General features: G+C 44.6%; 1 long non-coding RNA gene across 1 annotated transcript; it reads right to left on the bottom strand.

Moving 5' to 3' along the window:
* Positions 1–13026: 13026 nt before the first annotated feature.
* On the bottom strand, positions 13027–14802 carry LOC134938288 (uncharacterized). Its single transcript, XR_010180911.1, has 3 exons — positions 14652–14802; positions 14363–14575; positions 13027–13203 (listed from the first exon to the last, which is right to left on the bottom strand). It is a non-coding gene; the product is annotated as an uncharacterized LOC134938288 (long non-coding RNA).
* Positions 14803–16566: the final 1764 nt, after the last annotated feature.

Here is a 16566-nt window from a genome sequence, read left to right as displayed (position 1 = left end):
TCTCATTCATGATTGAGTCACTAGTTTCTTTGTATATGCTGAACAGGTTAAGCCTTGGGGATGTCAAAAGGGGCTGGCCTGAGTTTCCTGTTCATTACCTGTTTTGGAATATCTATTGTTCTAATAAAAGTGATTTTAGCTTTTTTACATTTAATCATAATTCCGTGTTGCAATGTCCTACAACTTAATAACAAGTATCAAATGAATCCACACATTAATCTGGTCATTTCAATAGTAAATATGACAGGTCTATCTTGTTTCCTTCAAATAATACACATTCATGACATTAATTCATTAGATAATTTTAAATCATCATGATGTCTGACGCTTGATATTATTATAATTAAGTGTCGAATCCATCTCTGTGGCATGTCCGTGTAAATGCGTGTGTTACCATATATGGCTGTGCTCGCTGCGCGTATTTGCAAGTATAGCGACTTATATGTGTGAAGTTTGTATGTTCTTTTTATGTAATATTTTTGACTTCGACAATGGCATCACAGGTGATATGGATAAGTGAATACAAAATGGAAGCTGGATGTCAGTTTGTCTATTGTTTAAAAGAAACTGTTTTAAATGTGATTTTTACATGTTTGCAGAAACTTTGATTTTTAGTCAAAACAAGAAGTTAAGGCCAGCTGCGCAGTGTATCATGAGACTGCGGTTAGCTAGTGTTTTGCAAAATAAGGAATTGTATTTTGCAGAATAAAGATAATTAAAAGTAGGTGAAAGGTAAAATGTATTTTGATATTAAACAGTCATAATCACAAGATGTTGAGCTAATTAATTGGAAATCCCCCATAAGGGGAGTATATGAATTAATAATATATTCTGATAAATGAATTGTGATTGGTTTATGTATATGATTGGTCTGCTAATTTGATTGGATCATGTAACTCTGTAATGACAAGTATATAAGATGAAATCAATGTGTCAATGTTGAGTTCATGATATTCTTTTATCGTGAACCCTGTGAATTTCACAATGCAATAAATCTATCAAAGAGACTTCATTTTTCTTCAATTATTTGAACAGCTAAATCATTTTGGAGGTTTGCGCCACCGAGATCAATCCAACATTGACACACGAAGAAGGAAGGTGGACTGGTGCCGGGGTACCTGGATCAACCGTGGCCACAGGTAAGAGCTGTTATCTTACTTCTGCTCCATGTGTCCCGCCTCAGTCCGCTGCCTTTGTGTGTTATTGTTGGTTTGTAACTCTTTGAAGTCTTTTTGGAGATTGTGAGTATGGAACCAAATGGAATTTAACTGCATTTTATTACCAGTTACAGTGATTTGTATAAAGTTTTAGGATTGAAATTTCTGTTACCATAGTTACAGATTACAATGGGATCTTTTGTCTGCCATATCTTGCTAAATTTAGAGTGAAGTCTGTGAGTGATTGTAAGTGTGATTGGCCGAGGCTTCACGCCGGCAGAGTCTGGACAGGGCCCAGGTAGGAGAGAGGCTCCGGTTAAACTCTCCTATGCTGGATAGTATCAGGGATACTCACCCACTGTGAAAAGCAACTTATACACCAGAAGGCCAAGCTTAACAGAGTGTGGAACACGTGTGCCTGTTCAGAGCCGTGGCACCGGACGAGGTGGTGAGGTTTCCTAAGTGGAGTAATATCTCTATAAACAAGGGGAGCGTCCCTGTTTACCATTGTATTGGACATTGAGGCTGGACTTTAAAATAAAGATTAGCCATTACAATGGGTCAAGAGATGTCCACACCGAAGGGCTCTTCTATGTTAGAGATCCCGCACGGCAGTCCAGCAAGTGTGATGTATCAGAGGCATGGTAGTGTGGCTGTGAAATTTCTCAGGAAATGGCATGCAAAACAACCCGAAATACCTGTGATAGGAACTTTTGATATGCAGAAATGGACAAACTTAAGGGGTAAAATAAGAAAAAGGGAGGAGTGGAAAGCTTACACACTATGGCTGGAGGCATCTAATGTAATCCCGCCACCAGCCTATGTTGCACAAATGTCCTGTCAGTTAGATAATGGAGGAACATTGCAATTACAACCCAGGCATGTTCCCTCACGGGTGGTACAGACAATGCCAGTAAAGACACTAGAACAAGAAAGCCCAGACCCACTAGAACACATACTCACAGCAATGATGATGCTGGCGGATGCCCCAAGTGCTCCTCCAGTACAGGAGAAAAGGGAAAGAAGGGTTCTAGTAAACCCCAAGACTGGAAAACACGACACTTATCTGGTAGGGGAAGATGGGATCTGGGTAGCGCAGATGGATTTGTTTGATGGGGATTGTGATTCTGCTGGGATGTACGTTTATGACCCCCTCACTAAGACATACAGAGCTCAGTATGATAATGCAGATGGTGAAACTGTCAAACACATTTTATGCAAGAACAAACAGGGAAATTTAGTTCCCTATGAAGACAAATTACCAGTAATGGGTGCACATTTTGCAGACATACACCCATCAAACATTGTGGCCTCTGGCACTCGTAGCTCATCCAACCAGGGCAAACCACTTGCAACAATGCCTCTGAGAGTGGTGACTACAGATAAGGGGGGCACAGTGGTCCATACATGTTCCTTGGTCAAAGGCTGAATTACACCAAATTTGCACAGAACTAGCAGATTACAGAATAAAGCCAGCAGAAGTCAGAACCAAACTCAAGCGCTTGTACAAAGTACACCAACTAACACATAGTAACATGGCACAATTATTTACTGCTTTTCTCACAACTGAGTAATACAAGAAGCTCACAACAGACACAGGGTGGGATGCAGAAGGGTTTAAGCCTGCCTTAGACGTTGCTAGAGATGAGCTGGACCGAGAATGGAAAAATGTAATGAAACCCTTTACAGAGCAGTTTCCTTGCCAGCCTAATTGGGGAAAAATAATGATGATTAAACAAGGTCCTACAGAAACACTTAGAGATTATTGGGGCAGATTCAAAACTGAGGTTCAAAATTATGGAGGCATTGAGGATATATTTGGCCAGGGAGTTCTTCAGCCCATGTTATCTGGAGCTCTTGTGGAAGGTCTTAAGCCTCAGATAAAAACCCGTTTGACCATCAATGATCCCCTATGGCGTAAGAAGTGTCCAGAAGATCTGGTCACTCTGGCTATATACCATGAAGACAATTTGGTGGTCAAGAAATTAAATACAGAAACCAAGCTTATGAACCTACAGGTCAAAGCTGCGCAAGCCACCTGTGACTTAGCTAATAGGCCAAATGATTATAGTGGAGGTGCCAGGCGATCAACAGACAGATCACAACTTACTTGTTACAACTGCCAGAGGAAAGGACACTTTGCAAGGGACTGCAGACGCCCTAAGAAACCAAGGCAGTCCCAGGTACCACAGAAAGTGATGAGGATTTGCAATGACAGGATACTGCAGCTCCCGTGAAAACAATGACTGTAATATCTTGTAACGCTCAAGAACCAACCATTGATTTAAAAATTGGAGACTCTAAACATTCCTTCTTGATTGACACGGGTGCTGCAAGATCCCTAATAGCTGACAAGGTCACTTTACCTACCACAAACAAAGTTGTGCATGCAGTAGGTGTGGCAAACAAAGTAATCCCCTTAAGGGAGACACAAGATGTAGAAGTAACAATTGGACCCTTAACAAGGTATCTGTTATGCACACCAGTGCCTGCAGGAATGTACTGGTGTTTGAACTGTTATGCAAAACAAATGGACTCACAGACAGACAGACTGGGGAATATGACATAACGTACACAGAAGGTGATAGGGTAACAAAATACACACAAAGTGAACAGAGAAGCCCAGAGGCTAAGGAACTGGGTGTCTCCCTTGTATTAGTAATGCTCAGATGAGAAAAGCAAGATGTTGTGTTTTAATACGTAGAGAACCCGAAATGCTGTTGCTAAGGGCAACAGCAAAACCCTAAAGGGTTACCAACGGGTGTGGCAGTAAACTCCTTGGTCAGAGATGGAATGATAGACACAAGGAGAGTCTCCACAATCCTAATTCTCACTTGCAGTGCACAGGTTCAGCTTACTGCCACTAAACTGACCCCTGACACCTAGCACAGTGAGACAGGATTAGACAGGCAAGTCTTAGAATACAGCCGCAAACTTGCTAAGTTCACAGAGTAGTAACAGAACCCCAGCAAGCTAAACGACTGACTCCAGTCTTACTGCTAGGTCTGGATTGGCAGAGTGTAATACCAAATCCCCAGGCCTATTTGCAGTAAGCAACAAAGAAATACAAAGCTACACAGTACTGGCTAACTTTCAGGAACTGACTAACCAACAAAGATTCAGCAGCATCTGCTTACCCTAAGAAGAGGCCTTATAAAGCAGGTGCTGTCCACGCCCCACTCAGACCTCACAGACTGTGAGCACAAAAACCAGCACCGGATCCCCTACCGTGCACAGAGCCTGTAACCACTGCACAGCAAAAGACCCGAACCGGAGTATCAGCTGCGCTCAGGTTACTCTGCTAGCACTTGTCTCCCGGTTGCCATGACGACGTGGCAGCACAGGGCAGGAGACCCTAACAGTACCCCCCCTCTGACGAGGGGTCAAAGAACCCCTACCACCGGGTTTATCGGGGAACTGCGAGAAGAAAGAGCGTATCAGTCTGGGGGCATGAAGATCACAACTGCGCACCCACGACCGCTCCTCCGGGCCATACCCCTTCCAGTGCACCAAAAATGACAGCCGACCCCGAACCACCTTGGAGTCAAGAATCCTTTCAACAACAAACTCCCTCTGGCCACGTATCAGAAGAGGGGAAGGTCTTCCACTGGAAGAAGGATTACTAATCGCCCGTTTTAAAAGGGAACAATGAAATGTTTTATTGATACCCAAAGAACGGGGCAGATCTAACTGAAATGCCACCGGATTGATAACCCTGGTGATCTTATAAGGGCCGATGAACCGGGGGCCTAACTTATGAGATGGCTGTCTCAACTTCAAATTCTTGGTAGACAACCAGACGAAGTCTCCTAATTTGAAGCTGCAGGGTCTTTTCCGCTTATCAAAAACCCTTTTGGTCACTAATGACACAGACACAAGGGCTTTCTTCACTTTCCGCCAAATACCTCTAAGGACCGAAACCACAGAGGAACCATCAGGCGTGGAGTCCAGGGGGTCAAAAGAATTGGCCTTAGGATGATGCCCATACACACAAAGGAAGGGAGAGATCCCTGTAGCAGAGTGAGCCGCGTTGTTATAGGCAAACTCCGCCATGGACAGATGAGCAACCCAGTCAGTCTGACACTTGGAGACATAACACCTGAGGAACTGCTCCAAGGACTGGTTCACCCTTTCAGTCTGCCCATTAGACTGTGGATGGTAGCCTGACGACAAGCTGACAGAAATCTGGAGATCGGAACAAAATGCCCTCCAGAATTTGGCCACAAACTGGGATCCGCGGTCAGAGACCACATCAAGTGGCAACCCGTGGAGACGCACAACATGCAGCATAAATAATTCAGACAGGCGTCTGGCCGATGGCAGCCCAACCAGTGGAACGAAGTGCGCCATCTTCGAAAACCTGTCAACGACAACCCAGATGGCTGTCATCCCCGAGGATTTGGGCAAGTCCACCACAAAATCCATTGAAATGTGGGTCCATGGCTTAGATGGGATAGAGAGTGGATGTAATGGGCCAACAGGAACCCCTCTAGGAGTCTTATTTCGGGCACAGATGTCACATGCCCGAACCCACTGATCCACATCCTTAGCCACCGAGGGCCACCACACCGCCCTAGATAGCAACTCCCGAGTTCTGGCAATACCCGGGTGACCTGCCGACTTCTTGGCATGGAATTCCAGGAACACTCGCTGTCTTAACCTAGGAGGCACAAACAAAAGACCTACCGGAAGGTCTGGAGGAGCCTGCTTCTGTGCTCTAAGGACTAATGATAAGAGGTCCTGGGTAATGCCCACTTTAATACATGATGGGGAAACAATGGGCAACGGCTCCTCGGTGGTCTCCTGGATTGGAGCAAAACTCTGCGAGAGCGCATCAGCCTTGATGTTTTTTGACCCAGGGCGATATGTTATCAAAAAATTAAAGCGAGCAAAAAACAAAGCCCATCGTGCCTGCCTGGCATTGAGACGCTTCGCTGACTCTAAATATGCCAGATTCTTATGGTCAGTGAGAATTGAGACCACAAACTTAGCCCCCTCAAGCCAGTGTCTCCACTCCTCGAGTGCATCCTTAATAGCCAACAATTCCCGGTTACCCACGTCATAATTCATCTCGGCAGGCGAAAATTTACGGGAAAAGTAAGCACAGGGATGAAGGCGATTATCAGACACTCCCATCTGAGAAAGCACTGCCCCAATACCCATCTCAGAGGCATCCACCTCCACCACAAAAGGACGCTCTGGATCTGGGTGTCGCAGCACCTTGGCCGAAACAAATGCCCTTTTGAGACGGGCAAAAGCCGCTTTAGCCTCACAAGACCAGTGAGCAACATCCGCCCCTTTCTTAGTGAGTGCCACCAAGGGCGCCACTATAGACGAAAATCCAGCGATAAATCGTCTATAAAAATTCGCAAAGCCCAGGAAACGCTGAAGCGCCTGCAAACTAGTGGGCTGCACCCAATCCAGGACTGCCTGTACCTTGGAACCCTCCATTTGGAAACCTTCTGGGGAGATAATATATCCTAGAAATGCGATTTGCTGAACTTCAAATTCGCACTTCTCCAGCTTCGCCCCAAGCCGGTGGTCTCTGACTTTCTGGAGGACTAAGCGTACATGCTTCCGATGTTCCTCCAGGGAATGGGAGAAGATTAGGATGTCATCTAAGTATACAACTAAGAATCTATCCAAATATTCCCTGAGCACATCATTCATGAAATCCTGGAAGACTGCCGGGGCATTACAGAGCCCAAAAGGCATCACCAAATATTCATAATGCCCTGAGTGGGTATTAAAGGCAGTCTTCCATTCATCCCCCTCTCTTATTCGGATTAGATTGTACGCACCGCGTAGGTGAATCTTAGAAAAAATGGTGGCAGTACGAAGCTGGTCAAACAAGACCGAAATGAGAGGCAGTGGGTATGAATTTTTAATCGTGATACGGTTCAATTCCCTGAAGTCGATGCAGGGTCGCAACGAACCGTCCTTTTTACCCACGAAGAAGAACCCCGACCCAACTGGAGACTGTGAAGGTCTGATAAATCCCTTAGCCAAGTTCTCCTGAATGTACTCTGCCATAGCCTGAGTCTCAGGACGTGACAGGGAGTACAACCTGCTCTTGGGAAGCTTAGCATTTGGCAACAAATCAATGGCACAGTCATAGGGGCGATGGGGAGGTAGTACCTCTGCAACTTTTTTGGAGAACACGTCCGCAAAATCTGCATAACACCCTGGCAATCCTGGCAAACTTAGCTGCGAGAGCCTGACTGGAAGGCTCAAGCAACTCCTGAAACAATCAGTACCCCAACTAAGAATCTCCCCAGAGACCCAGTCAAATTGAGGATTGTGGGCCCTTAACCAGGGTAACCCCAACACCAATGGGGCAAAAGTACAGACAGTCACATAAAAGGACAATTTTTCAGAGTGTGTGGCTCCAATAAACAAAGAAATCTGGCTAGTGCAAGAGGTAATTTTACCTTGGGATAATGGTTCCCCGTTTAACCCACAAATCTCAATTTCCAATGCCAAGGGTACTAAGGGAACAGAGTGTTTCAGGGCGAATTGGCGGTCCATAAAAACCCCGTCGGCCCCACTGTCCACAAAGGCCTCAGTCTTGACAGTTTGACCGAGGATCTTCAAGGTCACCGGAATGATAAAAGTCTTCTTGGGAAATTCTGACTTCTGGCCTGACAGGATATTTCCCATCACCCTCAGGCTCTGAAGTTTTCCGGCTTTTCTGGGCATGATACTACCACATGACCTTTATTCCCACAGTACAAACACAACCCCTGCTGTCTCCTCCGCGTCTTCTCACGCGAGGAGAGGCGGGTAGCCCCAATCTGCATAGGCTCCTCAGAAAATTCCTCAGAGTCTGAGGTTCCCTTGGGAAGGAAGGAAATCTCAGTCTCCCTTTCAAGCCTACGCTCTCTCAGCCGTCTATCCACCCGGATGGATAACTGCATGAGCTGATCCAAGCTATCAGGCAAGGGATATTGTACCAGTTGGTCCTTTATCTGGTTAGAAAGACCTCTTCGGTACTGGTGTCTCAGGGCTGGGTCATTCCACTGGGTATCATGGGCCAACCTCCGAAACTCCGTACAATAAACCTCAACTGGCCTTCGCCCTTGCTTAAGGATCAAAATCTGAGCCTCGGCTGAGGCCGTCTTGTCAGGGTCATCATACAACATGCCCAGTGCCGTAAAAAAAGCATCAACACTTTTAAGCGACGGACAGTCAGGCTGCAACCCATATGCCCAGACCTGTGGGTCTCCTTGTAGCAAGGAAATCACTATGCCCACCCGCTGAATCTCCGACCCAGAAGACTGAGGCCTAAGCCGGAAGTATAGCTTTCAGCTCTCCTTGAAACAAAAGAACTGCGAGCGATCTCCAGAAAAACGATCCGGGAGATTTACTTTCGGCTCCTTAACCCCTGCAGGTGCTGCTGCTGCGGGAGCTCCGCCAGCAGCCTGGGAGGTGTGCATTTTAATGGACAAATCATTAAATTGTCGAGTCAGGACCTGCACCTGATCGACCACCTGTTGCAACGTATTTTGAGGGGTATGCTCCATATTCCCACAAAATTTCAACAGGAGTATTAGGCTGCTGAATATGTTATGCACACCAGTGCCTGCAGGAATGTACTGGTGTTTGAACTGTTATGCAAAACAAATGGACTCACAGACAGACAGACTGGGGAATATGACATAACGTACACAGAAGGTGATAGGGTAACAAAATACACACAAAGTGAACAGAGAAGCCCAGAGGCTAAGGAACTGGGTGTCTCCCTTGTATTAGTAATGCTCAGATGAGAAAAGCAAGATGTTGTGTTTTAATACGTAGAGAACCCGAAATGCTGTTGCTAAGGGCAACAGCAAAACCCTAAAGGGTTACCAACGGGTGTGGCAGTAAACTCCTTGGTCAGAGATGGAATGATAGACACAAGGAGAGTCTCCACAATCCTAATTCTCACTTGCAGTGCACAGGTTCAGCTTACTGCCACTAAACTGACCCCTGACACCTAGCACAGTGAGACAGGATTAGACAGGCAAGTCTTAGAATACAGCCGCAAACTTGCTAAATTCACAGAGTAGTAACAGAACCCCAGCAAGCTAAATGACTGACTCCAGTCTTACTGCTAGGTCTGGATTGGCAGAGTGTAATACCAAATCCCCAGGCCTATTTGCAGTAAGCAACAAAGAAATACAAAGCTACACAGTACTGGCTAACTTTCAGGAACTGACTAACCAACAAAGATTCAGCAGCATCTGCTTACCCTAAGAAGAGGCCTTATAAAGCAGGTGCTGTCCACGCCCCACTCAGACCTCACAGACTGTGAGCACAAAAACCAGCACCGGATCCCCTACCGTGCACAGAGCCTGTAACCACTGCACAGCAAAAGACCCGAACCGGAGTATCAGCTGCGCTCAGGTTACTCTGCTAGCACTTGTCTCCCGGTTGCCATGACGACGTGGCAGCACAGGGCAGGAGACCCTAACAGTATCACTCCTTCTTGCTAGCAGCTGATGCCCCCACAAATTTATTGAGGAGGGATTTGTGTAAATTGGGATGCACAGTATTTTGAACTCCAGATGGGGTATACCTACAGGTACCAGATTCCAACAAAGACTTGGTCACTGATGCACTGCTCAGTGACCATCCTTCTCCAGAAAGGGTGGAACTGAATACCTTGAGTGTACTCTCTCCTGAAGTGTCTGAAATGTTATCAACAATTCCAGACCAGCTGTGGCCCAGGGCTCCAATGATGTGGGGAAAATCCTAAATGCTCCACCAATAAGAGTCAAACTCAAAGCAGGAGCAGTAATTCCCAGTAGACCACAATACCCCTTAAAGCCTGAAGCTGAACAGGGGGTGTTCCCAGTAATCCAAGAACTTCTACAACAGGGGGTGTTGGTTAAAACCCAGAGCCAGGCCAATACGCCCATCTTTCCTGTGACAAATAGTAATGGGCATGGTTATCGCTTAGTTCAGGACCTTAGGGCAATTAATGCAATCATTGAACCCTTACACCCAGTGGTACCGAACCCTGCTACCATATTAATGCAGATCCCTGCAGACAGCACTTATTTTTCAGTAGTTGATCTGTGTTCAGCATTTTTCTCCATACCAATACATCCAGACAGTCAGTACCTTTTTGCATTTACCTATAGGGGTAACCAGTACACCTGGACAAGGATGGTACAGGGCTACCTTAATAGCCCGACAATTTTTAGCCAGTCCCTTGCTGAAAACCTCCAAAAACTCATCTTTCCAGGTGGATCTACATTGATTCAGTATATAGATGATTTGTTACTTTGTTCCCCAGATTTTGAAACGTCACTTAAAGACACAGCTGAGCTTTTGAGGTTCATGGCAACAAATGGACACAAGAAGGTATATTTACTAAGGTCCCGATTTTGACCGAGATGCCGTTTTTTCTTCAAAGTGTCATCTCGGTAATTTACTAAGGCAAAAACACGGCAGTGATGAGGCCATTCGTATTTTTTTGGAAGTTCATGTGTAAAATTACGAATGAATACACCATCGGTCAAAACGCGGCTGTTTAGGTATGAATCACGGTCATTTACTAACCATTCGTATTTGTAATGTCTACCGTGATAATGCATTTGCGGTCGTGAAAAAATACAATTCGTACAAAAGTCCTAAAAAAAAGTAGACCTGCTTTTGAGAAGCGTGTTTACATGTGTATTCAATTATTCATTAGTCACACCTGAATGTTTGGCCCTATAAAAGGCTCCCAGGCACATTTTGAAGATCTCTCACTCTGAAATGGCGGCTGTTGTGTGTGTTTCAGATTTTTTGGTTGCTGGGGGATACCTGAGAGTGCTCCATGACTCTTCAATAAATCAGGGCCAGGTAAGTGCACATGGTCAGCAGGTTGAACAGGTGCCGCGGAGGCTGCGCCAGCCTCGTTTTTTAGGGGACGTTTAAACTTAAACGCATTGTCTGATGATAGGGTCATACAGATGTTTAGGCTAAATCGAAACAACATTTTCCGTCTGTATGACCTTGTCAAACTGGGACTAGACCCTGAGACAGCACGCTCTCGCTCTGTCTCAGGCCTGCACAAACTCCTGGCTGTGTTGCACTTTATGGCTACTGGGAGCTTCCAGGCTGTGACAGGCGACGTCATTGGTATCTCCCAGCCCACCTTTTCAAAATATTTGAATCAGGTGAGTTGAAATATACATACACGTCTATGTCTAAGTGTTGCTTCTGTTAGGTCTTAGAACACAGTATTGTATTGAATACAGATCATGACACTCACCTTATATTTATTAATGTCCACTCAGGTTTTGGATGTCTTGGACCCCCATATAAATGCCTCTATCTGCTTCCCTACCCAGGAGTCGCAGTGGCATGCAGTCAGGGTAGCTTTCTATGAGCTTGCTGGCATGCCCAATGTGCTGGGGGCCATAGATTGCACACACGTTGAGCTGAGACCACCTAGGGGCCGACAATATATTTATACTAATAGACATATGGACAAATCCACTAATGTCCAGGTGGTTTGTGATGCAAATCTAAATATTATGAGTGTGGTTGCAGGTTACCCTGGCGGCTGCCATGACTCCTTCATCCTCAGTCAGTCATCTCTCTTCGATAAATTTGAGGACGGACAAATGCCTGATGGCTGGCTGCTGGGTATGTTCCAAGTGTGTTGTGTGTATGTGTGTTAACTTCAAACTCCTTTTTTTTTTAGGGTAATTATTCATCATACACATGTACTAATGTTGCCTATATCTTTTTTTCAGGTGATGGTGGTTATGGCTGCTACTCTTGGCTACTTACTCCAGTGTCCCAACCTGATTCTCCTGCTGAACACAGTTACAATCATGCACATAAATCTACGCGGAACGTGATAGAAAGATGTTTTGGAGTGCTGAAATCTAGGTTTCGGTGTCTGGATAAATCTGCTGGGCTTTTGTTGTATAGTCCCTCTAAGGTGACTAGGATTGTGTTCTGCTGCTGTTTTCTCCATAATCTGTGTTTGCAACAACATCTGCCACATGATGAGGAAGAAAACAGTCAGCAAGCAGAGGAGTTAGAAACATCTGGTGACAGTGTGAGTACAGATGTAGGGAGGCAGGTAAGGCAAGAAGTTATTCAGCGATATTTTACCCGTAAGTATTATTTTGATTATAATCACCTTGCCTAACCACTTTTATTACATGTATTGTAGGGGGGGAATGTTTGTTTTGTTCGTTAGTGTTTGTTCTTTATACTGGTGTGTATGTTTATTTTTCTTTTAATTAAATAAACATTGACAATAATTACCCCATTAAACCATACACACATAGCGTGTTTTAAAATGATTGACACGGACACAGGTTTTTTTGGTGAATACAATAGCCAAACATTTATTGTGTTGCACAAATTTCCTGCCTTAATCATTTTTTTTTGGTGTGTGTGCTTGGTGCAGAAGTTTGTCCTGGTTCGCTGGCCCGTGTTCTGCTTGAGCGTCGAACAGGGGAGGTAACTGGGGTCTGGCTAGGGGTCGTTGTTCCGGAGCTGGAGCTGACTTGTTGTGCTGCCAGCACAGTAATGCTTTGGCTCAGGTTGTGAATACTGGCATTCAGCTGATTATTGGTGGCAGTGTGGCTGGCAACAATTCTGGACAAAGTTTCAGTCACTACTTGGTTGTGCTGGATGACTTGTATTAGGGCTTGTTGCTGCCGCTGTTGCTCATCGATTACTCTAGATAAATTTGTCAGCATTTGCATGTTGTCCGCCCTGATTTGCTCCATTGAAGTAGCTATTCTGCCTACCTGAACAATCAGTCTGCCCGAGTTCCTACTAATGCGAGGTAGATGATGCGGCAGACTGGCAAGGTGTTGGGTGTGTGTGTTCAGGTAGGCAGTGTTTTGGACCTGTTGTGTGGCCGAACTGCTCCAAAAGTCTGCGGACATTTGTTGCTGTGGTGGAGTTGGGATCAATTGGGGACTTACGGAGGCTTGGGGCATATCCTGCTGCTGGGTTGGCTGGGTAGGAGCAACGGGCTGCAGGTGCAGTGTAAAGGTAGCCTGTTGGTCAGGTTCCTGCTGGTCGTCCTCGCCCATGATGGTTGGTTCTGTATGGGGGTCACAACAGCCACTGATTTTTTTCAAATATATTTATTTGCTTGTCCTAAACATGGCATACTTAATAATACTCATGACAATGTTAAAGATTGTGTGTTGTCCAAAAAACTGGGAATATTGCCTTAAGAAACACATATGTGCCTTCACAGGCGTGCGCAGACACTGACTGGCGGGTTCCGCACCAAACTTACCCCCCTACACAACATTATAGTGTTCTCTATCCTCCCCTGTCCTGGATATAGACTGCTCACCTGGTCGACCCAGAGGAGCGGACCAGGTAAGCAGTCTACATCCAGGACAGGGGAGGTGTGAGAACACTATAATGCTGTGGAGGGGGTGGGGGGATGGAAGTCCTGTGCGAAACCCCCAATTCAGTTTCTGTGCACGCCTGTGTGTGCCTTCTAATTGTCCCAACACAATTTTATTTAATTTGTTTTGTTCAGAGACTCTAAGACATAATGATATGTGAAACACAAAGATATGTCCCCATTTAACATTAATGCCTGTAAAAATTGAGTATGGCCCTTCCTTTAGATAAACACTAACAAGGCAGTAAATGTTGTTTCTAACAAACTCATTAATTTGTAAAGGCAGTCATTTTTTAAAAGTTTACATTATTAAAAATTTTAATTGAGTATTTTTCAAAAAACATGCAAATGTGTTAAGTAGGACTATGTTTATAACTGGTGATGTGGGCCATGTGAAACATTTGTAATAACCAATATTTTTTTCCAAATTTGGATAACAAAATGTTATAACAAAAACAAAATGGATGCTAGGCCAAACATTACATCTGAAAATGGGTGCAGTAATTTTTGCAAAAAACAAATGTGATTGGTAATTGACATTAAGGCCATGACTAATAATATGCACAAATATAATTATCCAGACAATACACAAACAGTGGTGCAGCTGAATTAACCATGAGAAGACCTAAGGATTTGAACAGACAATGATATGTGCAAGGTGATAAAGGCACAAGGAAGACAGATTATTTTTAACATTTATAAACAAAAATAAAAACAATTTCAGCATATAACACCTTGAACATATCAGTGCTTAGTAAAATTAATATGACTTAGCCATGTTCATTCATAGTCCACACTGTAAAAATCTTTTATTAATTTTTGCCTAACATTTTTTACTCACCAGACAGCTGAGGTGATCGTGGCTCATCACTTTGAGGACTTGCCAAAATGTCCAGAGGTGGCTGGGGCAACACTGCGGAGATGCGCCGCCTGGGTGGTGAAGATGGAGCCACTGACTCAGACTCCACACGACGTGACTTACTGGGCCTCGTAGGCAAACTCACAGAGCCCTGTGATGTCCGCCTTAGAGGAGGGCGGCTTGCAGAAGAAGAACCTATGTGAATAGAAAAACATTAATATTTTTTGGCTTCTATGTGTTTGCCGAATATGTGAATACAGTGAATTCTTACCTGCATTCCCACCATCATCAGTTGGCTGTGGCCTGTCTGTGGTTCTTCTCTGGCGTACTGTTGATACATTTGAAAAAACATTATGACCATACTTTAAAGACTCCTTGTTATCTGAACTTCCTTATTGTGATGTAAACATCTGGAACCTAATGTTAAGTAAATTATTTTTTGTCTAAGCTATTCTGTATTCATTATTTGGGTGTGTTTTTTGAAAATATGATGGTGTGGCACTAAATAATCCTTATACAAAGGATAATTCTGCGAATTTTTTTAATTAAAAAATACAACAACAAATTGACACAAACAGCATCAAACAAACAATTATAAAATAAAACACATCAATAACCAAAAAACACAAAAAAAGTAAAAAAAAAACTTATAAAAAAATTAGGGACAAGCAAGATCTCTGATTATGTATTAGAACTACACATACCAGCATGCACTGCAACAGATGTAACATTCACTAATAACAAAACTCAGGCAATGCATGATGGGACTTGTAGTTTGGAAACACCTTTACAGCTACAGGTTGCACAGGCCTGCACTACATCACCAACACAATGATTATAATTTAAAAAACACAGTAACAATTAGCAGCATAATTATTTTTCTAAATGCAATATCTCAAAATAATTTCCAAAAAACTCACCATCCTGCCTTGGACGGTCCGAATCCCTGACATGAGTTGCACCAACCACTTCGGAAGGAATAAGGGACCGCACAGATTCCTCCCAATCACGATAAGTAGCACGGAAGGGGTGTCCACCCCCGGTTTGGCGGGCTGATTTGGCCTCCTTGGCCATCTTGGCCTTGACACGGCGCTTGATGTCATAAAAGCGCTTCCGGCACGTGTCCTCAGTCCGCCTCACCACACCCTCACTATTCACTGCCGCTATAACTTTACCCCACAGGACAGCTTTCCTACGTGAGGACACCTTGGCAGCATCCTGCCCAAACAATTGGCGATGATGCCTCATCAGCTCCCGCACCAAAGCCATGTTTTCAGCATAGCTGAACTTAACATTGCGCCCAGTCTTGGTAGTGGTGCGTGGCTGCGGAGCCACAGCACCATCACTATCACTGGATAACGCAGCAACAGGCACCCCCTCCTCCTCCTCACTAACCTCCCTCTCACTAACCTCCTCCACCTCACTCACCTCCTCCCTCTCACTCACCTCCTCCCTCTCACTCACCTCCTCCCTCTCACTCACCTCCTCCACCTCACTCACCTCCTCCCTCTCACTCACCTCCTCCCTCTCACTAACCTCCTCCACCACACTGACCTCTGACTGAGTCATAATCCCTACAAACTACAAGAAACACAGAGAAAAAAAAACAGAAAACACACTCCTCCACTACCACTACACACCACACAACCAACACACACACACACTCACTCACTCACTCACTCACAAACAATGACAATAGACTTTAAAAAAAAACAAGGACACAAAAGTAGACAAACTTTGAAAAAACAACACAACAAGTAAGACAATACTACTTACACACACAGTACAGCACTCAACAATCGATAAACTCCGCAACAAATCCACCAACAACTCCAACAAACTCACCAACTCCTAATACACCTTCCTCTCTCCTCTCCACTAGCTAAACCCACGAGGCGCGGACGGTTTGGGGCGTTTTTATAGTAATGTGCACAGACACTCCTCCATCACGAATACAACCAATCACGGACGAGTGACAAAATCGAAACTTAGAAAAAAAAACGCGGCCGGGAACGGACAAACACTGCCGGAACAGACATGTGACGCAGTCATAATAAAAACCTAAAAACACGGCCGAAAAACAACAAAATCGGCCGCATTCTTAAAAAAAAAACACAAATGACATCGACATCGGACAACACGAAAAATACAAATACGACAGCTTAGTAAATTAGGCGTAACCAATT

The sequence above is a fragment of the Pseudophryne corroboree genome, chromosome 1, assembly GCF_028390025.1.
Source record: "Pseudophryne corroboree isolate aPseCor3 chromosome 1, aPseCor3.hap2, whole genome shotgun sequence".
NCBI lineage: Eukaryota > Metazoa > Chordata > Amphibia > Anura > Myobatrachidae > Pseudophryne > Pseudophryne corroboree.
The sequence above is the reverse complement of the archived record's forward strand: the minus strand, read 5'-3'. Positions and strand labels throughout refer to the sequence as shown.